The 24227-nt window shown below is 41.5% G+C and overlaps 2 pseudogenes across 1 annotated transcript in view; one reads left to right on the top strand and one right to left on the bottom strand.

Annotated features, from left to right (window-relative positions):
- The first annotated feature begins 223 nt into the window (after nt 1-223).
- Nucleotides 224-15177, top strand: LOC112619444 (annotated as a pseudogene).
- Nucleotides 15178-16760: 1583 nt separating this feature from the next.
- The window catches only part of LOC112619643, a 107692-nt pseudogene continuing 100225 nt past the window's right edge, over nt 16761-24227 (bottom strand). The window contains exon 2 of the transcript XR_003118266.1: nt 16761-17123. The product of XR_003118266.1 is annotated as a 60S ribosomal protein L35a pseudogene (transcript). The remainder of the gene's footprint in view (nt 17124-24227) is intronic.

The following is a 24227-nucleotide window of genomic DNA, read 5'->3' as shown; positions in this document are numbered from 1 at the left end:
GAGGTTATTGCTGATCTTTTCTAATAATTAAGGTACAAAAATGCTAGGTTCCGAGACATCTCTTTTTTTCAGTGTTACTTGGACCAGTGGCAAATTAAATAAGCAATCAACTAAAAGTCAGAGGATCCTTGAGGAAAGTAAAAGCTAAACTGTTTGGGGCCTCCTTCCTGTGGCAGTCTCCAGGCTGCTACAAAACAGAGGCGGTGAGCAGAAAGGTGACAAGATGCAGAGCACTCAGGTGAGGGACAGAGAGCACAAGGTGGACAGTCCAAAAAGAGAACTTGGCAAACATCTTCTTTAGCCAAATCCATTCTTCTCAATATACCCCAGGGCCCCTAACCTTGTGAGCTTGGCCTCTAATCTGAGTATGACACCCCAGGTCTCTAACTTTGGGCTGAGTCTCTCACCCTAACTTTATACCCTAGGGCCTCTCACTTAAGTAATAGTGGATAATCGTTCTTGCCCACCTGAATGGCTTCATGACTCCAAAAGATGGCCCACTTGCCAGCTGATTGATTCTGTGTGGATTGTTTTCCTTTGAGTGGGGGTCTTGTCTTGGTGTCCCTTCATGGTGTTGCTGAAAGATGTTGCTGGAAAAGAGGTCGTGATACAAATCACAAAGTAGGATTCTTAGATCTTGTGCAGGAAAAAATTTGAGGTGAGTCAGAGAGCACAGTGAAGGAAGCAAGTTTATTAGAAATGACTCCATTACAGAGTTGGATATCCTCAAAAAACAAGAGCAGGAATGCATTGTCTTTTGTTAGTGTCTCCACTCATAAGTAACTATAAAAAGAAAGAGCTATAATTAAACTTGGAAGGTGCAGATGTACTCACTAAAGTTGGGGCTATTGGTTTTAACAATGACCATTAACCTGTTGACCTAAGTTAGCTCATTAATATTATCTTTAAGAAAAAATGCTGCACTTCTAAGACATTTATACATTTTTGAGGCTTAGTGGAAGATGTCTTGTATGGCCAAGAATATTCTGCAATTGTAATATGTGGCCAGCTAAAAAATGTGGCTATTTTCAGACCATAAGTATTATCCTTCTAAATGCCTTGTGAGTACCTAGCTACTCATATTAAGACAGAGTATTCTAGTCATGTTTATTAAACTAGAAGCTTGGTAACCACGAATTCCTCTAACACAGCAAGTCTACTCCTCAAGGATAAAATATATTTCTCAGGAATTTTGTGCATTTTGTTTGATGGCATTTGGTATGTTTACCAAAATGGCAGAAAAGAGTGAAATTAGTCCTCAAAGATTTCTCAGGATTGGATATAAACAAAATGATTATAGTTAATATGCAAGTTGATATGCAGAAGAAATTTTGTTTGAAACACAATGAGATTTATTTATTTATTTATTTATTTATTTATTACTATTTTGAGACAGAGTCTTGCTCTGTTGCCCAGGCTGGAGTCAGTATACCATCTTGGCTCACTGAAATCTCCGCCTCCCAGGTTCAAGGGATTCTCCTGCCTCAGCCTCCCAAGTAGTTGAGATTACAGGCATGAATCACCACACCCAGCTAATTTTTGTGTCTTCAGTAGAGATGGGGTTTCACTCTGTTGGCCAGGCTGGTCTCATACCCCTGACAAGAAGTGATCTGCCCACCTTGGCCTCCCAAATTGCTGGGATTACAGGTTTGAGCCACTGCTCCCAGTCACAATGAGGTTTTTAAATAATTCAAACTGATTTCTTGCTGTTGAGCAGGGATCTGAGCAAATTTATCATGGGCCTGAGATCATGGGCCTGAACTAGAAGACTGAAGACAGACTCTGGAACACACATGATTAAATTAATTACAATGGAAACCAAATCAAATTTAATAAGGCTGTACCTCTTAGTTTCAAGATGTTTCCCTTCATTTTGAAATGTGGTGTTATTCTGTGGAAAAGAAAACTAGTGTTTATCTCCAGAGTAAAGAACAGGGTTCCCTGCAGGGATTGATTAACTGAGAGCTGTGGCTCAGGATTAAAAATCCTTCTTTTTTCCACTTATAAACTAAAAATTAATTTCCAAGGCCCTATTGACTAAATGGACCCCTCTTCTTGGATAAGGATATTCCAAAGTTAACCTGAAAAGCTGGTTCAAGCCATGGGTCACACATGCCTCGTTAAACTCTCCTCCCTTTGGTTTTAATTTTAATTTTTAATTTATTTTTGTGGGTACATAGTTGGTGTATATATTTATGGGGGTACATGACATACTTTGATACAGGTGTGCAATGAATAATACATAATAAACAATGGGGAATCCATCACCTCAAGCATTTATAGCTTGTGTTATAAACAATCCAATTATACTATTTCAGTTTTTACAAAATGTATAATTAAATTATTTTTGACTATAATCACCCTGTTGTGCTATTAAATACTGTCTTATTCATTCTTTCTAACAATTTTATTTTACCCATTTAGCATCCACACTAAACCCCTGTTCCCCCACTGCCCTTCCCAGCCTCTGGTAACCATCCTTATACTCTCTATCTCTATGACACCAATTGTTTTGAATTTTAGCACCCACAAATAAGTGAGAACATGTGACATTTGTCTTTCTGTGCCTGACTTATTTCACTTAGCCTAAAGACTTTCAGGTCCATTTATGTTATTGCAAATGTCAGACTCTCATTCTTTCTTATAGATGAATCGTACTCCATTGTGTACATGTACCACATTTTCTCTATCAACAGTCATCTGCTGATGGACATTTAGGTCTCTTCCAAATCTTGGCTATTAGCAACATTTGTTTTTGACTGACTTCTGGATAAAAGCCACCTTAACTGGGGTGAAATGGTATCTCATTTTGGGTTTGATTTGCATATCTATGATGATCAGTAATGTGGAGCACCTTTTCATTTGCCTGTTTGCCATTTGTATGTCTTCTTTTCGTAAGTGTTCATTTAAATTTTTGTCCAGTCTTTCATTGGATTACTACATTTTTTCTATAGAATTTTTGAACTTAATATATTATAGTGTATTAGTCTGTTTCTGCACTGCTATAAAAAAAACTGAGACTGGGTTATTTATCTATTTATTTATTTATTGAGATGAAGTCTTGCTCTGTCACCCAGGCTGGAGTACACTGGCACGATCTCGGTTCACTGCAACCTCCACCTCCTGGGTTCAAGCAATTCTCTGCCTCAGCCTCTAGAGTAGCTGGGATTACAGGTACCCACCACCATGCCCAGCTAGGTTTTGTATTTTTAGTAGAGATGGAGTTTCACCATCTTGGCCAGGCTGGTCTTGAACTCCTGACCTCATGATCTACCCACCTCGGTCTCCCAAAGCGCTGGGATTACAGGCATGAGCCACTGCACCTGGTGAGACTGGGTAATTTATAAAGGAAATAGGTTTAATTGAGTCACAGTTCCACATGGCTGGGGAGGCCTCAGGAAACTTACAATCATGGCAGATGGGGAAGCAGGCACCTCTTCCATGACAGCAGGCGAGAGAGCATGTATGTGAAGCAAAGGGAGAAGAGCCCCTTATAAAACCATCAGATCTCATGAGAACTCACTCATTATCAGAAGAACAGCATGAGGGAACCACATCCATGATCCAATCACCTTCTACCAGGTCTCTCCCTCAACATCTGGGGATTACAATTCAATATGAGATTTGGGTGAAGATACAAAGCCTAACCACATCATGTAGCTATTAATTGATTTTCAGATGGGTAATTTACAAATATTTTCTCCCATTCTGTGGGTTTTCTCTTCACTTTGTTTATTGTTTCCTTTACTTTAAAAAAGCTTTCTGACTTGCTGTAATTCCATTTGTCCATGTTTTCTTTGGTTGTCTGTGCTTATGGGGCATTATTTAAGAAATTTTTGCCTAAACCAATCCCCTAAAGAGTTTCCCCAATGTTTTCTTGTAAAAGTTTGATAGTTTGAGGTGTTAGGTTTAAGTCTTTAATTCATTTTAATTTGATTTTTGTATGTGGCAAGAAATAGGGTTCTAGTTTCATTCTTCTGCCTATGGCTTGCCAGTTTTCCCAGCCCTATTTATTACAGAAACTGTCTTATTTTTTGTTGTATGTTCTTGACACTTTCATTGAAAATAAGTTTAGTTTAGCTGTATGAGTTTGTTTCTTTTTTTTTTTTTTTTTTTTTTGGCTTTTGTAACATTTTATTGTAGGAATATAGTACATTATACATACACAAAATATGTATTAATTGACTATGTTATATTTTTTTACCCATCTTTTTAAATTATTATTATACTTTAAGTTCTAGGGTACATGTGCATAATGTGCAGGTTTGTTACATATGTACACTTGTGCCATGTTGGTGTGCTGCACCCATCAACAGTTCTCTATTTCATTCCATTTGTCTTTGTCTGTTTTTAGTCTAGTGTCATGCTGTTTTAATTACGATAGCTTGATAGTATAATTTAAGACCAAGTAATGGGATTCCTCCAGTTTTGGTTTATATACTCAGCGTAACTTTGACTATTATGGTGTTTTGTGGTTCTGTGTATATTTCAGATTTTTTTTTTTCTATTTCTGTGAGGAATGTCATTGTTTTGATAGAGATGGTATGAAATGTATAGATTACTTTGGATCACATAGACATTTTTAAAAATACTGATTCTTCCAATCTGTGAATGTAGAAATAGCTATCTTTCCATTTTTTTGTGTTCTCTTTCATTTCTTTTATCAATTATCAATGTTTTCCTTTTTTTTTTTTTTTCTGAGGTGAAGTCTGGCTCTGTCGCCCAGGCTGGAGTGCAGTGGTGCGATCTCGGCTCACTGCAAGCTCTGCCTCCTGGGTTCACACCATACTCCTGCCTCAGCCTCCTGGGTAGCTGGGACTACAGGCGCCCACTACCACGGCCGGCTAATTTTTTGTATTTTTAGTAGAGACAGTGTTTCACCGTGTTAGCCAGGATGGTCTGGATCTCCTGACCTCGTGATCTACCCACCTCGGCCTCCCAAAGTGCTGGGATTACAGGCGTGAGCCACCGCGCCTGGCCAGTGTTTTACATTTTTAATTGTTGAGAACTTTTATTTCTTTGGTAAATTCCCACACATTTTGTTTTATTTGTGGCTATTGCAAATAGGATTATTTTTTTGAATTCTTTTTCAATTTGTTGACTGTTGGCATATAGAAATCCTACTGATTTGTATATGTTGATTTTGTATTCTGCAAATTTACTCAAGTTATTACTTCTCATAGCTTTTTGGTGGATATATTAGGCCATTCTCACATTGCTATAAAAATAATCGGTGACTGGTTAATTTATAAAGGAAATAGGTTTAATTGGCTCATGGTTCTACAGGCTGTACAGAAAACATAGCACTGGCTTCTGCTTCCGGTGAAGCCTTTGACAACTGACAATCAAGGTGAAAAATAAATCCAGTGCTTGTATATCCCATGGTAAGTGCGAGGGCAGGGGGAGGTAGTACACACACTTTTAGATAACCAACTCTAATGAAAACTTACTGTTGTGAGAATGGCACAAAAGAAAATGATGCCAAACTGCTCATGGAAATCCTACCCTCATGATTCAATCACCTCCCCACTAGGCCCACTTCCAACATTGAGGATTACATTTCAATATAAGATTTTTGTGGGAACACACATCCAAACCCTATCATTTTGCCACTGGCCATTCTAAATCTCATATCCTTCTCATATTTCAAAATACAATCATGACTTCCCAATAATCCCCAAAGTCTTAACTCATTTCAGCCTTAACTCAAAAGTCAAAAGCCTCATCTAAGACAAAGCCAGTTTATTCCTCCTGTAAGCCTGTAAAATAAAAAACAAATTAGGCACTTCCAAGATACAAATGAGGCATCGGCATTGGGTAAATACTCCTATTCTAAAAGGAAGAAATCAGCAAAAAGAAAGAGGCTACAGGACCCATGCAAGTCTGAAACCCAGAAAGGGGGTTATTGAATTGTAAGGCTCCAAAATAATTATTTTTGACTCTATGTCCCATTTCCAGGGCACTCTAATGCCTTGGGATGTTTAGACCTTGTGGCTTTGCACGGTTCAGCCCCCACAGCTGCTCTCATGGGCTGGTGTTGTGTGCCTCTGGCTGGTATTGTGTGCTTCCAGCTTTTCCAGGTGCAAGGTGCAAGCTGTAGCTATATCTACCATTCTGGGGTCTAGAGGACAGTGATCCTCTCCTCACAGATCTACTAGGCCATGCCCCAGTGGGGAGCCAGCATCAGGACTGTAACCCTACATTTCTTCTCTGCATTGTTTCAGTAGAGGTTCTCCATGAGGGCTGCACCCCTGCAGCATGCTTCTGCCTGCACACCCTGGCTTTTTTATACATTCTTTGAAGTAAAGGTGGAGGCTCCCAAGTGTCAACTCTTGCATTTTGTATACCCATAGGCCTAACACCATATGAAAGCTACCAAGGCTTATGGCTTGCACCCTCTGAAGCAGTGACTGGAGTGCAGTGGCCAGGATGCAGGGAGCCATGTTCCAAGGCTACCCAAGGCAGCAGGTCCTGGGCCTGACCCCAGAAACTATTCTCTTCTTTTAGGCCTCAGGGCCTTTGATGGGGGGGCCTGCCTTTTAGATTTCTAAAATGCCTTCAATTCCTCTTTCCCATTATCTTGGCTACCAACACTTGCTGGTTTTTTTGTTTTGTTTTGTTTTGTTTTTAGATTATACAACTATCTCTAACAAGTGGTTGCTCCACAGCCTGCTTGAGTTCCTCTCTTATAAAAGCTTCTTATTTTCTGCCACATGACTAGGCTGCAAAGTTTTCAAGCTTTTACACTATGCTTCCCTTGTAAGTAAAAATAAGTTATAACTTACTTTTTTTGCTCCAACATGTGAGCATAGGTTGTTAGAAGCAGCCAGGCCACATCTTGAATGCTTTGCTGCTTAGACATTTTTCCAACAGAAACCCTAAATCATCACTTTCAAACTCAAACTTTTATATATCCCTAGGGCATGACCAAAATTCAGCCAACCACTTTGCTAAGACAACATGCATGACCTTTGCTTCGGTCCTAATAAGTTTCTAATTTCCATCTGAGACCTCCTCAGGCCAGCCTTCACTGTCCAGATCACTATCAGCATTTTGGTCACAACCATTCAACCAGTCTCTAAGAAAATCTCAACTTTCCCTCATTTTTCTGTCTTCTTCTGAGTCCTACAAACTCTTCCAACCTCTGCCTGTTTACCCAATTACAAAGCTGATTCCACATTTTCAGGTATTCTTATAACAATTTTCCACTCCTTTGTGCCAATTTTCTGTAGTAAGCTATTTTTGCATCACAATAAATACCTGAGACTGGGTAATTTATTTTTTAAAAAGGAGGTTTAAGTGGCTCACGATTCTACAGGCTGTAGAGAAGGCATAGCACTGGCATGCACTTCTGGGGAGGCCTCTGGAAGTTTACAGTCATGGCAGAAGTTGAAGCAGAATCTTGCACATCACAGAGAAAAAGCACGAGCGAAAAACAGAGGGGCGACTTGTTACACGCTTTTAAATGATCAGATCTTATGGGAACTCACTCCCTGTCAGGTGGATAGTACCAAATGGGATGGTGCTAAGCCATTTGTGAGTAATCCACCCCGATGGTTAAATCACCTTTCACCAGGCCCACCTCCAACATTGAGAATTACATTTAAATATGAGATTTGGGAGGGAACACACATAGAAACCCTATCAGAGGAGTCTTTATGTTTTTTCAGATATAAGATGATATCATCAACAAAAATGATAATTTGACTTCTTTTCCAGTTGGGATGCTTTTTATTGCTTTCTCCTGTCTGATTGCTCCAGATAGAACTTTCAGAATTATGTTGAACAACAGTGGTAAAAGTGAATATTCTTGTCATCTTCCAGATTTTAGAGGAAAGATTTTTAGTTTTTCCCCACTTAGTATGAAACTAGCTGTGGGTCTGTCACATATGACTTATTATGTTGAAATACGTTCATCCCATACCCAGTTTTCAAAGGGTTTTTTATTATTAAAGAATATTAAATTTTATCAAATAATTTTTTAGCATAATGGAAATGATTATATGGATTTTTTCCTTCATTCTGGTTTTTTTGTTTTGTTTTGTTTTTTGAGACAAAGTCTTCCTCTGTCACCCAGGCTGGAGTGCAATGGCATGATCTCAGCTCACTGCAACTTCTGCCTACTGGGTTCAAGCGATTCTCCTGCCTCAGCCTCCCAAGTAGCTGGAATTACAGATGCCCAGCACAGCACCTGGCTAATTTTTGTATTTTTAATAGAGATGGGGTTTTGCCACATTGGCCAGGCTGGTTTTGAACTCCTGACCTTAGGTGGTCCGCCCACCTCAGCTTCCCAAAGTGCCAGGATTACAGGCATGAGTCACTGCATCTGGCCCCTTCATTCTGATTATATGATATATCACATTGATTGATTTGCATGTTGAACCATCCTTGCATCCCTGGGATAAATTCCACTTGGTCATTATGAATTACCTATTTATGTATTGTTTAATTCAGTTTGCTAGTTTTTTTGCAAATTTTTGCATCAATATTCTCAAATGTGGGCCTGTAGTTTGCTTTTTAAATGTATCTTTGTCTTGTTTTGATATCAGTGTAATCCTAGCCTCAAAGGATGAGTTTGGAAATGTTCTTTCTCTATTTTTCAGTCTGGTCCTATAGACTTTTTTTTATTATGGCTTTAATTTTGTTACTTGTTATTGTTCTGTTCAGGTTTTGGATTTTTTTCTAATTCACTCTTGGTATGTTGTGTGTGTCTAAGAATTAATTTCCTCTCGGTTTTCTAATTTGTTGGCAAATAATTACTCATAGTAGCCACTAATGATCCTTTAATTTTCTGAAACATTACTTGTAATGTCTCCTTTTTCACCTCTGATTTTATTAATTTGTATCTTCTCTGTTTTTTAGTTAGCCTGTCTAAATATTTGTCAATTGTTTTACTTTTCAAAAATTCAACTTTTTGTTTCGTTGATCTTTTGCATTTCTTCATTTTAGCTTTATTTATTTCCACTCTAATTTTTATTATTTCTTTTCTTTTAATTTTGAGTTTGGTTTGGCCTTTTTATTCTAGTTAATTAAGATGTATTGTTAGGTTATTTATTGGCAGCTTTTCTGCTTTTTATGTAGGCACTTACAGTTATAAATTTTCCTTTTATAATAGTACCTGTTTTACTATATTCCATAGGTTTTGCTATGCTATACTTCCATTATCATTTGTTTCAAGAAATGTTTCCATTTTCTTCTTAATATTTTTACTGACCTACTGATCATTAAAGAGCATATTGTTTAATGTCCATGTGTTTGTATAGTTTCTGAAATTCATTTTTTAATTGATTTCTAGTTTGTTCCATTGTGGTCAGAGAAAATGCTTAATATTACTTCAATTTTTTGAATGTTTTTAGACTTGTTACTTAACATATGGTCTATCCTTGAAAATAACCCATGTGCAGAGAAGAAGAATGTGTATTCTGCAGCTGTTGGATGAAATTTTCTATAAATATCTATTAGGTTCATTTGTTATATAGTGCAGATTAAGTCTGATGTTTCTTTGTTGATTTTCTGTCTGGAAGGTCTATCCAATGACTAAAGCAGGGTGTTGAAGTGTCCAGCCATTATTGTATTGACGTCTCTTTCTTTAGCTCTTATTAATGTTTGCTTCATTTATCTAGGTGCTTTAATGTTGGGTGGATATATATTTCCAATTACATCCTCTTGCTGAATTGATCTCTTTATTATTATATAATGACCTTCGTAATATCTTCCTACAGTCTTTTGTTGAAATCTATTTTTGTGCGGTATAAGTAAGGCTATTTCTGCTCTTTTTTGGTTTCTATTGGCATGGAATAACTTTTTCCATCCTTTTATTTTCAGTCTAAATGTATCTTTATCTAAATGTATCTTTATAGGTAAAGTATTTTTTTTTTGTAGGTCACAGATCATTGTCTTGCTTCTTTATCCATTCATCCACTGTTTGTCTTCTGATTGGAGTATTTAGTTCATGTACATTCAATGTTATTATTGATAAGCACTTACTCCTACCATTGTTATTATTTTCTGATTGATTTTTGTCCTCTCATCGTTCTTTTCTTTCTTCCCATCTTCCTTTTAGTGAAGTTGATTTCTGTAGCAATATTATCTAATTTCTTGCTTGTTACTTTTTGTACATCTGTGGTATGCTTTTTGATCTGAAATTACCATGAGGCTTGAATATAATATCTTATAACACATCATTTTAGACTATGGACAATTTAACATTGATAGTATAAACAAAGAAACAAGCAAAGTAGCTAATAAAATCTCTACAGTTTAACTCCATTACTGTTCTTTTAAACTTTTTGTTGTTTCTCTTCCTTCCTTATTTTACTGTCTATGTCTTGGAAATATGTTGTAGTTATTTTTTATTGGTTTATTGTTTACTCTATTTGAGATTTTTGCACACCATAATTACCATGTTATAATATTCTGTGTTTTTCCATGTGCTATTACTAGTGAGTTTTGTATCTTCAGATGATTTCTTATTGCTCACTGACTCTTTTCTTTTAGGTTGAGAACTCCCTTTAGCATTTCTTGTAGGACAGGTTTGGTGTGAATTAAATACCTCAGTTTTTGTTTGTCAGGAAAAGTTCTTATTTCTCCATCAAGTTTAAAGGACTTTTTACCAGATACATTATTCTTTTTTTTTCCTTCAGCTTTTTAAATATGTCATGCCACTCTCTCAGACTGTAAATTTTCCCCTGAAAAGTCTGCTGTCAGATGTATTGGAGTTCCACTGAATGTTATTTGTGTCTCTTCTCTCGCTGTTTTTAGAATCATTTCTTTTTATTATTATTATTATTATTATACTTTAAGTTCTAGGGTACATGGGCACAACGTGCAGGGTTTTTACATATGTATACATGTGCCATGTTGGTGTGCTGCACTCATCAACTCGTCAGCACCCATCAACTCGTCATTTAGAATCATTTCTTTATCCTTAACCTTTGGGAGTTCAGTTAAGTGCCTTAAGGTGGTCTTCTTTGGGTTAAATCTGCTTAATGTTCTGTAACTTTCTTGTACTCGAATGTTGATATCGAATGTTGGGGAATTGTTTAATATTATTTAATATTATTTCTTTAAATAAATGTTTAACTCTTATCTCTTTTTCTACCACCTCTTTAAGGCCAATAACTCTTAGATTTTGATTTTGAGGCTATTTTTTAGATTCTGTAGGCATGCTTTATTTTTTATTCTTTTTTGTCTCCTCTGACTTTGTCTTTTCGAATAGTCTGTCTTCAAGTTCACTAAATCTATCTTCTCCTTGATCAATTCTTTTAAGTAATTTTGATGAATTCTTAGTATGACAATTGCATTTTAACTTCAGAATTTTGCCTTTTTTTAAAATTTCAATTTCATTGTTAAATTTATCTCACAGAATCTTGAATTCCTTCTCTGTGTTACATTACATTTCTTTGAATTACCTCAACCAGCTATTTTGGATTTCCTGTATGAAAGGTCACATATCTCTGTTTTTCCAGGATTGGTCCCTGGTGCCTTTTTAAGCTTGTTTGGTGAGGTCATGTTTTCCTGGATGGTCTTGATACTTGTAGATGTTCATCTATATCTGAGCATTGAAGAGTTCAGTCTTTATTGTAGTCTTCACAGTCTGGGCTTGTTTGTGCCCATTCTTTTTGGAAACACTTTCCAGGTATTCAAAGAGACTTAGGTTCCAAACCCAGTAACACAGTAGTTTACGCAAACACATAGGGGTACTGCCTTGGTGACCTTGGATTAACATCAGGAAAAATTCTCTTGATTTATCAATTAGAGACTCTTATTCTCTTCCCTTACTTTCTCTCAAACCAGCAGAGGATCTTTCTGTGCTGAGGCACGTGGAGCTGGAGTTGGGGTAACAGCACCCCTGTGGCCACTACCACTGAGACCGTGCTGGTTCACACCTGACGTAAGCACAGAACTTGGTCTCACCCAAGGCCCCCTGTAACCACTACTTGGCTACCATGTAAGTTTATTCAAAGCCCTAGGACTGTATGATTAGCAGATGGCAAAGCCAGCCAGGTTTGTGTCTCTGCCTATAGGGCAGCAAGTTCCCCTAGCCATGAGTGGGTCCATAGATGCTGTCTGGGAGCCAGAAATTAAAGCACAGAATCTTCAAAATTTACCTGCTTTTCTATTTTACTGTAGCTAACCTGGCACTTAGGGTGTAAGACAAAGTATTTTCTAGTCTTCCTTCCCCTGTCTGCAGGCAGAAGAGCCTCTCCTATGACTGCCAACACCACCGGCCCAGTGGGGGGGTTCTGCCAAATCATCATCAATTTCTCACTTAAAGCCCAAGGACTCTTTGGTTAGCTTGGGATAAATTCTGCAATGCCTGGGACTCGACCTTTGGCCCAGGACAAGTGCAGAAATGCTGACCAATCCCCTAGGCCTGGACTCAGGGACTCTAAGAATCTGCTTGGTGCTCTACGTCACTGTGGCTGAGCTGGTATATCAGGTGCAACGCAGAGTTCCCTTTACTTTCCCTGCTGCTTTTCTCAAACAGAAGAAGTCTTTCACCATAGCTACCACAGCTGGAAATGTGCTGAGTCACACATGAAGTTGGTACTTCTCAGAGCCCAGTGCCCACGGAGTATTGCCTGGGTATCACTGTTTTTATTCTGGGTACAGGGGTTCTTTAGTCAGCAGGTGAGGAATTCTGCCAGGTCTTTACTGACATGACAGCACTGAGTTTAATGTTAAATTCCCCAGTCACTGTGCTCTCCCTCTCCCAAATTCACAGGTTTCTCTGTGTTGTGTGGCTGCTGCTGGGTGGGGACGTGGTGTTGTGAGCACTCCCTTAGCTGCTCTGGCTGGTGTCTCAGGAGGCCACATTCTCCCCACCGTCCACATCCCACTGGCTCCAAGCCCAGCTCGGAGTATGACTTGCCTAACAATTGAAGCCTTTGTGGCCTATATTGCCCCTTCAGTTCTCTTAAGGTGCAATGCCACTTTCATTTATGATTTTAATACTGAGTCTTCCATCTTTTGTTCAGTCAATATAGCGAAAGGTTTGATCTTTCAAAGAATCAACTTTTAGCTATGTTTATTTCTGCTGCTTTCCAACCTTCTATTTTATTGATTTATGTGCTAATCTTTATTATTTCTTTCCTTCTTCTAGCTTTGGATTTAGTCTTTTTTGTTTGTTTGGTTTTTTCTACTGCCCTTAGATATAGAATGAGGTTACCGATTTGAGATTTTTTTCTTAAATGTAGTTGTTTATATTCATACATTTTCCTTTGAACTCTACTTTCACGGTATTCAATACATTTTGGTATGTTTTGTTTTTATTTTGTCTCAAGATGTTTTATAACTTCACTTGTGGTTTATTCCTTCACTCACTGGTAGTTTAAGAGTGTATTGTTTAATTTCTGCATATTTGTGAATTTTCAAGTTTTCATTTTTTATGTATCTGTTGTTTCTTCCATTGTGGTTTTAAATTATATTTGGTATTATTTCAAGCTTTTTAAAATGATTAGGACCTATTTTGTGGACGAAGATATGGCCTATCCTAGAGAAAGTTCCATATCCGCCTGAAAAGAATGTATATTCTGCTGTTGTTGGGTGGACTGTTCTGTATATGTGTATGAGCTCTAAATGGCTTACACTGTTTTTCAAGTCTTCCACTTCTCATGAAGCTTCTATCTGGTTTTTCTATCCATTAATTAAAATGAGGTATTGAAGTGTCCAACTACTACTATAGAACTGTGGGGTTATCCTTTCAATCCTGTTAATTTTTTCAGCTTTACTGAGGTATAACAGAGAAATAAAAATTGTAAATATTCAAGGTGTACAGTGTGATGTGTTTATATCTATATGCACATTCTGAAATGATTACCAAAATGAAGTCAACATGTTAATTATCTCAGATAATAGTTACTTTTTTGTGTGCATGCGTAGGATAAGAAAACTTAACTCCATCCCCGGTGACTGCAGAGTGGCCATTCCAGCTGCTCCAGGCTCCAGCAGAGGAGGAGCGGGGCGGGTCCAGTAGGGGCCAACAGGCCTGGAGCGCACGCATTCCGGAGCCCACCCAGACCATGTTCCGCAGCCTGGGCGCCCAAGCTGCAGTCGCCCTCTGTGTCCAGGCAGCAGCCGCCTGGCAACTCCCGAGCCTGCTCTGCTCGCACTCCCAGCGTCGCAGAACCAGGGCCAGGTGTCCCGGTGGCTGCGGCCAAGCCAGGCATTCTGCCCGGCGGCGGCGGCTGCACAGGGGCGAGAACTGAGAACCTGGCGCTCAACCCCATCGGGGTGGCTGCCAAGTGCCCATGCCAGCGGCCCCGAACTCCCTGCGGTGGAGGAGTGGGGCGGGAGGCAAGTCCTGGGGACCCTCAGCCTGGGCGCGCTGGAGATCCCGGGACCGCCCAGGCCATGCCCCTCCAGCCCGCCTGTGCACCCAAGCTGCAGCCGCCTTCTGTGTGCAGGCGGCAGCCTCCAGGCAACCCCCGACATCTCAGCCCGCACTCCCAACATCTCAGAACTGGGGCCAGATGTCCCAGCTGCTGCGGCCAAGCCAGGCGGTCTGCCCTGGGGCGGCTGCACGGGGGCGGGAACCCGCCCTCAGCCCCATTCCCGGCGACTGCGGAGGGCGCCTGGCTAGTGGTCCCGAGCTCCGGCAGAGGAGGAGCCGGGCGGGGGCAGGCCTGGCAGGCTCTCAGGCCAGGTGCACTCGGGATCCAGAGGCCGTCCGAGCCATGCTCCGCCGCCCGGGCGCTCAAACTGCGGGCGCCCTCTGCCTGCTCGCAGCAGCCTGGCCACTCCCAAGCTCGCTGGCGCTCTCGGCCTCCCAGAACCAGGGCCGGATGTCGCCGCGGCTGCGGACAGGCCAGGAGATCTGCCCGGCGGCGGCTGCACCGGGGCGGGAACTGGCCCTCAGCCCCATCCCCGGTGGCTGCGGAGGGCCCCGCCAGCGGAGGCCGGGCGGGCTGGGCGCCTGCGAGTCCAGGACGTCCCGGGCGACCCTGGAGAACCCGCAAGCCCCCGGCGCCTGCGCTGGAGCTGCGGCCGCCCCCTGCCGGCCTCCCCCTGCCGGTCGCGCGGGCTTGGGAGCGGCTTCCGGAGTCTGAGCGGGCGCTGAGGGGCAGGGGCGCGCCTAACGGCTTCGCGGGGCTCCCTCGGTCTGAGAGGTCGAAGGCTGCGAGTGTCGCTGCTGAAGGCTGTGGTGGGTGGGCCGGGCTGGGTCGCGGATTCTGAGCTACATCGCGGGTTTGGGGGTGGGTGAGGATGCAAAGGCCACGAGGAGCCGCTGGTGGGCGTCTGAGGAGAAGTCGCCCCTTGAGGAAGCTCTTCAACTTCGGGAGACGCCTGGGCCAGGCGGTCCTGGGCTCCGTCCACCACGAGTAGGCGGGTCCCGGGTCCCACACCAGGGCCGCGGAACTGCGGAAGACCCACAGGGCGGCCATCAAGGGCGAGGCCGCGGAGGCGGAGCTGCCTGGCGCGCAGGAGCCCGGACGTGGATGCCCGCGACAGGAAGGACGGGAGGCGGGAGCTCAGCCCGGGGTGGGAGGGGTCCCCAGGCCCGGCAGCCCCGCAGCCCCGCAGCCCCTGGGTCGGGGGCTTTGGAGGGCGCCAGGCACCTTCGGAGCAGCGGAGCCAAGCGGAGCCTCAGCTGCTTTCCATCGCTGGCGACTCCCCGCCTGGAGCACTTGATGGAGAATTTGAGTGATTTGACTCACAAAGTTAAGCGTATACACGTTTAAAACATGGGGTCGTGGAGGTGTAGCAGGATGAGTTGCAGACAAAACTCCTCAGACACCCGATTAAAGAAGGAAGAGGTTTTTTATTCCGCCGGGAGCGTGGGCAGACTCGCGTGTTAAGAGCCAGCTCCCCGAAATGGAAATACTTGGCCTCTGTAAAGGCTTACAACTTTAAGGGTGAAATGGTCGTGATAAATCGAGCAAGCGTGGGAAACGTGACTGGGGCCTACATGCATCAGCTAACAGAACAAAAAGTTTTACAATGCTTTTTTATTCTTACAATGTCTGGAATTTACAGATAACACAAGTAGTTTAGGTCAGGGGTTGATGTTATTGTTATTACTTTTTTTTAACTCCTAGGGCCGAGTGGTGGTACAAAGGTTGTCTGGCTATTTATCTTACTTTTGTTTCTTTCTCTCTTTCCTCCTGTCTTATGTCTAGGCAAGATTGGGGGAGGAGGGCAGCAGGAGTAGTAGTGGCCTCCTTCCTTATCCCCCCTTTGAGAATTTTCACTAATTAGTGGGAGTTCTCACTTTTATTTTTACTTTCTGAGTCTCTTTGGGAGACAGAGCGATAGTGTTTTATGTAATACACTTGTGCTGAAGTTTTCTGATGAACCATGGTAGCTACAAAACCTTTTATCATTTGAAGGAGCAAGTGTAATACACAGGGGAGCAGCAAGCAACTTTCTATTACCAGTAATATAATGAGGGTTTTTTTTTTTTTTTTTTTTTTTTTGAGACGGAGTCTCACTGTGTCTCCCAGGCTGGAGTGCAGTGGCGCGATCTCGGCTCACTGCAAGCTCCGCCCCCCGGGTTCATGCCATTCTCCCGCCTCAGCCTCCCAAGTAGCTGGGACTACAGGCGCCCGCTACCGCGCCCGGCTAGTTTTTTGTATTTTTAGTAGAGACGGGGTTTCACCATGTTAGCCAGGATAGTCTCGATCTCCTGACCTTGTGATCCACCCGCCTCGGCCTCCCAAAGTGCTGGGATTACAGGCTTGAGCCACCGCGCCCGGCCAATGAGGGTTTTTTTTTTACAAGAGCACAAATCCACGTTTGTTTATTGATTTTTCATTAGTTTAAATCCTTGAGGGGTACAGCATCACTCGGATTCTGTGTCCAATGGCCTTAGCAGGAAGATTGCTTCAGAATTTGGCAGGAACCATGCCACTGTTTCCATGGGCAGGAGTTACCTTTCCCCAGATGACTGGTTTTATTTGGTTTGCCGCCAGGAGTCACTGTGTTGTTCTTTGCTTTGTATACATAAGCGCATCATTTGCCCAAATAGAATTCTGTTTCATCTCGGGCATAAACACCTTCAATTTTAAGAAGAGCTGTGTGCTCCCTTTGGTTCCGGAGACCCCGCTTATAGCCGGCAAAAATGGCCTTGGACCACAGCCTTCCAGACATAGTTCCTTTTAGAAGCCCCATTCCCAGCAGGCCTCCACAGGAGCCAAGATGGCGGGAAGAACATACTGAGGGTTTTTAATTTTTATAGCTGGAAACTATTTTCTAAATGAAGACCTAGGATCAAATCTGTGTTAAACTTGTACAGGCACATGTATCAACTTTGTCGTGTCCTAAGCAGGTTAGTTTTGTCACTGGGTCTTAAACGCTTTTTCTTAGCGAGTAACACAGTATTTTTTAATAACAGAAGTTTTTAAGAGCCAGATACTTGAACTTGGGGCATCTGTTTGGGGAAAGAGTTAGTTAAAGTTATCTTGAGGCATTAACTCTTTTGCTTCTCAAGGCCATTGGTCTCTTATGTTAGCCTTTTTATAAACATAACATGAAGAAATATCCAGGCTGCCAGCAATGTGTTCAGCCAACTGAGCAAATAGGCTTTTTCTGTTTTTGCTAAAGGAAGAGGTTCTGGTAACTTCTGGTTTATATGTTTAAAGAATGACTATAAGACTCGGAATTGTTGCTGGGCTGGACGGGTCTGAGTTTCCTAAGTAGTATGTGTACAGTGGGGACACCTTATATAGGCGTTTCTTCTAGCGTGGTTATGGGGGGTAACAGCAAGAAAACAATGTACAGCAAGAACAAAAGAGGTCCTTATCTGGGAAAAAGGTTGAATACAGCGACAGAACAATAGGAAAACAGTATTGCAGGAAAACTATTAAGATTTTTAACTACATTTACTTGCTTGATGAGTCCTCAAGCTATGACCGTGCATAGACTAGTCAGCTGCCGGTGTGTGACTAGAACAGGGCTTGTTGTCTCCTCAAGCTTCAGCCATGCGTAGACTGGTCAACCTCCGGAGTGACCAGAACAGGGCTGTCGTCCTCAGCAGCAGCTTGGTCTTGTCTCAGGATCAGCCAGATTGGATGATCTGTGTCCTGCTGGCTGGTCCACTTGTCCTGAGCTGCCAGTGTTAGCTGACTGTAGTGGATCCAAGACACAACACTTGCAACTTTAACAGCAGTGGGAGTGGACAAGGTTACAGTATAGAGCCAATTCTATATATGTCCTAGAAAAATTAGATTTTACTTTAAACAGAGTCGCTAGATTTAAAGGGGTATCAGGCTTATAGGCATTTTCATTTATTTAATTATGAACATTTTGTATGGCTATTTTTACCTGCATTTGCTTTCTTAAGGTTAATTTCTTTAGTTTCTGGAGGTCACTTTTAATTTGACCTATGATTTGGGGGTGGCCGACCAAACAAAATCTTATAGGGCAAATACCTAGTTTATTTGGTGGAGGTGCACCTGACTCGGAGGAGGACCATAGGCAAAAACCTGATTTTATCTTAAATGAGCAAACAAGCACTAGCATGTACTGATAGTCTCCAGCCTGGGGCAGTTCTGTAAAGTCTATAGGCAAGTTTTCACAAGGTATGGCTCTTTTTACTGTTTAAGTTTCTTAGAGGAGGGGTTCTTCTCCCCCCGCCTCCCCCACTTGTAACTCCATTTAATGGCTTAGGCTTCAGTGAGAAATTGGAATCCAGATACAGCAGAATCTTGCTGTTTTTAACTTCTAATGTGACCATGGGCTCCTGGGAGCCTAATGAGAAGGTGCATAGTCTGCCCTAGTCTTTACATTCTTCAGCTCCTGTCAGTCTGATCAGATCAGTATTTGGTACCTCCAAGGTATGGCAGCCCTTGGCCGATGGCCTATTTGTCTTGCAGCCTTGGCCATTTCCTTTACTGCCTTTTGAACATTTACCCTTCTAGTGTCCTTTCTTTTTGCATCTTGCACATTAATCTCTCTCTTGCCTTGTCCAGCTCTTGAATCCTTGCCTAACTTGACTTCTTTCACATTTACATTCACGTCCACGTCCTCTCACATTGCTAATTTTTCTTTTTTACACTTAATCTTAGTCTTTTTTTTTTTTCTTTCCCAATTTTGTTACTTGGTTACAGTTAACATACACCTCAATGGCCACTTTTATTTTTTTTTATTTTTATTTTTATTTTTTTGAGACAGAGTCTTACTCTGTCCCCCAGGCTGGAGGGCAGTGGCCGGATCTCAGCTCACTGCAAGCTCCTCTCGGGTTCACGCCATTCTCCTGCCTCAGCCTCCCGAGTAGCTGGGACTACAGGCACCCGCCACTTCGGCCGGCTAGTTTTTTGATAGACTAGGTGGTATTCATGCCTGCAGCCTCTGCTTGATGTTACCATGGGATTGCTTTACAAATGAAGTATTCACTATATACTGATTTTCAGCAGCCTCAGGGTTAAATGGTGTATAAAGCCAGAGATTCTGTTACAGAATCTCTTATAAAACTGACTTTGGCTTTTGTCAGCTCCTTGAAGCATTTCTGAAATCATTTTTTGTATTACTTGCTTTTTTCTACTAACTCTTAGCCTCTGCAGAAGTGCTTCTCAGTACCTCTGCAAATGCTGAAGCTGAGCTGCATTCTCTGGGTCTTTTTTTCCCTTTTTCCTAGAGTTTAACAGGCTCTTTTCTTCATATAATTTTCCATGCACTTGGAGGGTTAAACAGGCATACCAAGAGTCAGTGTAAATGTTTACAGTCTTACCTTCACTGAGTTCTAAGGCCCAAATTAAAGCAATGAGCTCAGCTTAACGACAATGTCCAGGGTTACCACCACATATTCCGCACATCTCTTTCCTTGTGGGTTGATGAAGCTGTTCCCGTCCACGTATAGCTCCTAGTTTACTGATGCCCAAGGCTGGTCCTGGAGGTCAGGTCTGCTGGAGTAAACTTGAGTCCAACACCTCTACACAGTCACGCTCGACAGGGCTCTAGCTGCCGAGAACAAGGTGGCAGGTTCAGGGTGTTTCCAGTTTAGTAGATCAATGGTTGAAAAGGGCTGATAGATGAAGGTCTGTTGTCCCCCTAGATGTGGGCCTGGTCATTATAATAGACAGGTCCTCCAGTCTCTCTGAGAGGCATTTGCATAGCTTGAGCAAGACCAGATCCGAGACGGCCACTTGACTATCTTGACTTCCTTCCTTGGCCTCTCGAGGCTCCAATCTTCCCCTTCGAGGTGAGACCTGGGGTGTGTTAGCTCCTGAATCTCGTTTCTGAGGGGGCTTTTGGCCTTGGTAAAGTGGGGTAGGCTGGGACATGTGGAGAAAGAATTTCTATTATCTCTGGCAGCTCTTGCAAAACTGGCTTCTCTTGCTGTTTCTCGGACTCCCTTTTTAACTCTGTGTCTGCTGGCGAAGCTGCTCTTTTACTTTTGGCTTTTTTTGCAATAAGCTGTTAAACAGGGTTAAATTTATGCTGGTTTTGTCTATATTATATTTAACCATGAGTCAATATAAAGGAACTTGATCTAGGTACACTGGCTGTCCTCCGACCCCTGTCACCACCTTAAATACACGGTCAATTGTTCCTTGTCTATAGTTTCTTCGGTGGGCCATCCAACACCAAAAGAGGGCAGTTCTAATTCACACAGAGATCTTAACCTCTGAGGGGTTAACTTAACTCTATAATCTCCTGCAAAACCTTTCCCAAGGTTCTGTAACATGCATTTTAATAGAGTAAGTTTTGATGATTTGATGACTTTCCTATTTTATTTTTCTTTTTGACAGTTCCTAGCAGAGTGGGCTTACTTTTGTGTCTGACCTATTTTTCTCTTGAGACAAAACAACATTCACACTATAAGAAGGAAAGGGTAAAAGATCACTCGCTCATCTAATTTACACTAAATCAAAATAAAAACTAAAACCAAAGTGTTGTTAAAAGTACACCTGTTTGTCCAGCAATTTAAGCCAAGTCAAAATCAGAACCAAAACCAAAGTATCAAGCAGTTAATTCAAGTCAAAAACAAAAGCCAAAGTGCCGGGTACAGGCAGGCCGTGGGTGATCAGGCCACGCTTCCACTCGGAGTGGGCAAGTTCCAAAGACCAGTCTTACCAAGTTTCAGATGTCCGGACTTAAAGTACCAGTTCCTTCCCGGTGTTCAGCCACTGTCTTGATCCTCCACAGGGGCCTGCTGTGCACTGCTCTGACGAGGAGTTCCACCGAGGCAAATGCTACCCGGGAGCGCTTTCAGGATCCACATTGCTCAAGCTGGCCAGTATCCCCCACAGGGATGCTCTACAGGGCAGGCATAAGCTGCCTAAGGGGCTGCCTCGACCGTCCATTAATCACCTCACTTCCCAGTCAGGTAACCAAGAAATGTAGCAGGACAAGCCACAGACAAAGCTCCTCAGACACCGGATTAAAGAAGGAAGAGGTTTTCTATTTGGCCAGAAGCGTCGGCAGACTTGCGTCTTAAGAGCCAAGCTCCCCGAAAAAGAAATACTTGGACTTTGTAAAGGCTTACAACTTTAAGGGGTCCACGTGAAAGGGTCGTGATAAATCAAACAAGCATGGGAAACATGACTGGGGGCTACATGCATCAGCTAACAGAACAAAAAGTTTTACAGTGCTTTTTTTTTTTCCATACAGTGTCTGGGATTTACAGATAACACAAGTAGTTTAGGTGAGGGGTTGATGTTATTGTTATTACTTTTTTTAACTCCTAGGGCTGGGTGGTGTTGCCAAGGTTGTCTGGCTATTTATCTTTTGTTTTTTTCTCTCTTTCCTCCTGTCTTGTGAACTAGGCAAGGTGGGGGGAGGAGGGCATCAGGAGTAGTAGTGGTCTCCTTTCTTAGAGGTGCCTAATGAGAACTCATTCCCATGTCAAAAATACCGTGAGTCATGTTCAGCAGGTGAGAAGTTCTCAGATAAAAGCCTGGGTCGGTTTTACACCTGAATCCACCCATGTAGACAGGTTCTTTACTGGGGCTTCTCAGAGGGATACTTGGAAGTGGGAGGTGGGTTCCTTGAATGGGAAGACTCCGTTTTCTCAAAACATGAGCTCTTTCTATGTTTATCGGTTTTACATAAACCAAATGAAAATATCAAGGATTTACCATTTTTGCATGACACCTGCTGTCTATCTTACTATCGTGATGACATTTAAAAATTTTTATAACGGAGTGAAAAAGACTTGCTCCTCTAGATATCAGAATGTGCTATTAATTCCCACAATTGTTTACTAACAGCTGAAAAGACATAAATACATGGAACAGAATGGAAATCTAGAAACACTGAACTATATGTAAGATATAGATGTAAGGATTGATAATGGTAACATTTCAGATGAGTAGGAACAGTTGAGTTATTAATAAAATGCCTGCTCTTTGAAGAAAACTAATGAAATTTTATGTCACAAAAATGAGTTCCTGATGGAATACAGATTGAAATTTTTACATATGCAAAATGAGAAAAGTACCAGAACACAAATGCTTATTTATACAGGTACATTTTACGTTGCCAAAGGCCTTCCTAAGAATGACCTCACAAGCAGGCATTCTGAAGGTCGATTTAGCTAACTAAAAATTAAAACCCCGAGTCTGGGCGCGGTGGCTCACCCCTGTAATCCCAGCACTTTGGGAGGCTGAGGTGGGCAGATCATGAGGTCAGGAGATTGAGACCATCCTTGCTAACAGTGAAACCCCATCTCTACTAAAAATACAAAAAATTAGCCTGGCATGGTGGCATGCGCCTGTAGTCCCAGCTACTCAGGAGGCTGAGGCAGGAGAATCGCTTGAACCTAGGAGGTGGAGGTTGCAGTGAGCCAATATCACGCCACTGCACTCCAGCCTGGGCAACAGAGTGGGACTCCGTCTCAAGAAAATAAAAAAGAAAAAAAAATTAAAACCCCCCTGCGTATCAGAAAAAATTTAACAAAAGATAACATACTTGGAAAACATTTACTATACGTATGTTTTTACTAATATATATATAAATAGAAATTCAGATGAAAAGTGTATCTTCATCCTACTGGGAATTTATTTTTTATCATATATATTATTATATATAAGTGAACATACATATAAAGAATTGTATATATTACTGATATTATATATATATACACACACAGATAAAAAGCACATCTTCATTTTACAGGGAATTCTTTCAAATCAAATCCACAAGAAAAGAACTCTAAAAGTGAGCAAAGTACTGTTTTGCAGATCCACAATTTACGTATCTACATAGCAAAAAATCCTTAGTATTTCTCGTAAAAGAATTTAAGTTAAAAGAGGAATGAGACTGTTTTCTATCCACAATGTTTGTGAGAATAAAGAGCAGTGGTCCTTATACTGCTGCTTAAAGTTTAAGTTGCTGATGACTTTTCAAATAGATAATTTGGCAGTAATTACTACATTTTAAAAATGTATATACCCTTTACACATCAATTCTATTGTATTAAAATACCTTTAGAAAATAGAGATACACGTACTTTGTTTTTCTCAGCATTTATGTTAACAAAAACCCACAGAATGTGTCCTATAAATGAGTTTCAGTTGCATCCATAGGATGGAATAATATGTGACCATTGAAGGTGACAATAGATATAGAAGTATGGGAGGTTCCCTTGATGCCAGGAATTTGAGACCAGTCTGGGCAACAAAATGAGATTCTTTCTATAAAATTTTTTAATAATTAGCTGAGCATGCTGGTGTGCTCCTGTGGTCCCAGCTACTCAAGAGGCTGAGGCAGGAGGATCGCTTGAGCCTAGGAGTTCCAGGTTGCAGTGAGGTAATATATGAAATATATGTAATAAACCATTACACTCCAGCCTGGGCAACAGAACAAGATCCTGTCTCAAAAAAACAACAATCTAACAATTATTGAGTTGTTGCTTGTTCTAGAAATGGTTCTAAATACTTTACATAGATTCCCATTTAAACATCACAATGGTGTCCTGTGAGCTAGCTGCTATTGTCATCTTTATTTTATTAATGAGAAAAATGAAGCACAGAAAGGCTAAGCAATAGCTGGTAAGTGACCGAGTTCCAAGTAGAATTCAAGTCCTAGTTGAACTGAATCCAAACACTAAGCTCATTCTGTCCAAATAGGCTGCTGTTTCATTAAGGTAGTGAGCAATAAGAGCTAATAAATATTGCACTTTTTTCAAAAGAAAATTATTTGTTTTGAAGGTAGAGGAATAACATGCTCTTCAATGTTTACAATTACATAAAGCAGTGTAGGTTTTGAGATATTGCATTATAATTTCCTGAAAACTCCTCTCGCTCTCATAGGACTGCTCTACATTTGGCCTGTGCGCATGGCTG

The sequence above is a fragment of the Theropithecus gelada genome, chromosome 2 (genome assembly GCF_003255815.1).
Source record: "Theropithecus gelada isolate Dixy chromosome 2, Tgel_1.0, whole genome shotgun sequence".
Classification (NCBI taxonomy): domain Eukaryota; kingdom Metazoa; phylum Chordata; class Mammalia; order Primates; family Cercopithecidae; genus Theropithecus; species Theropithecus gelada.
This window is presented reverse-complemented; position numbering and strand designations above follow the sequence as displayed.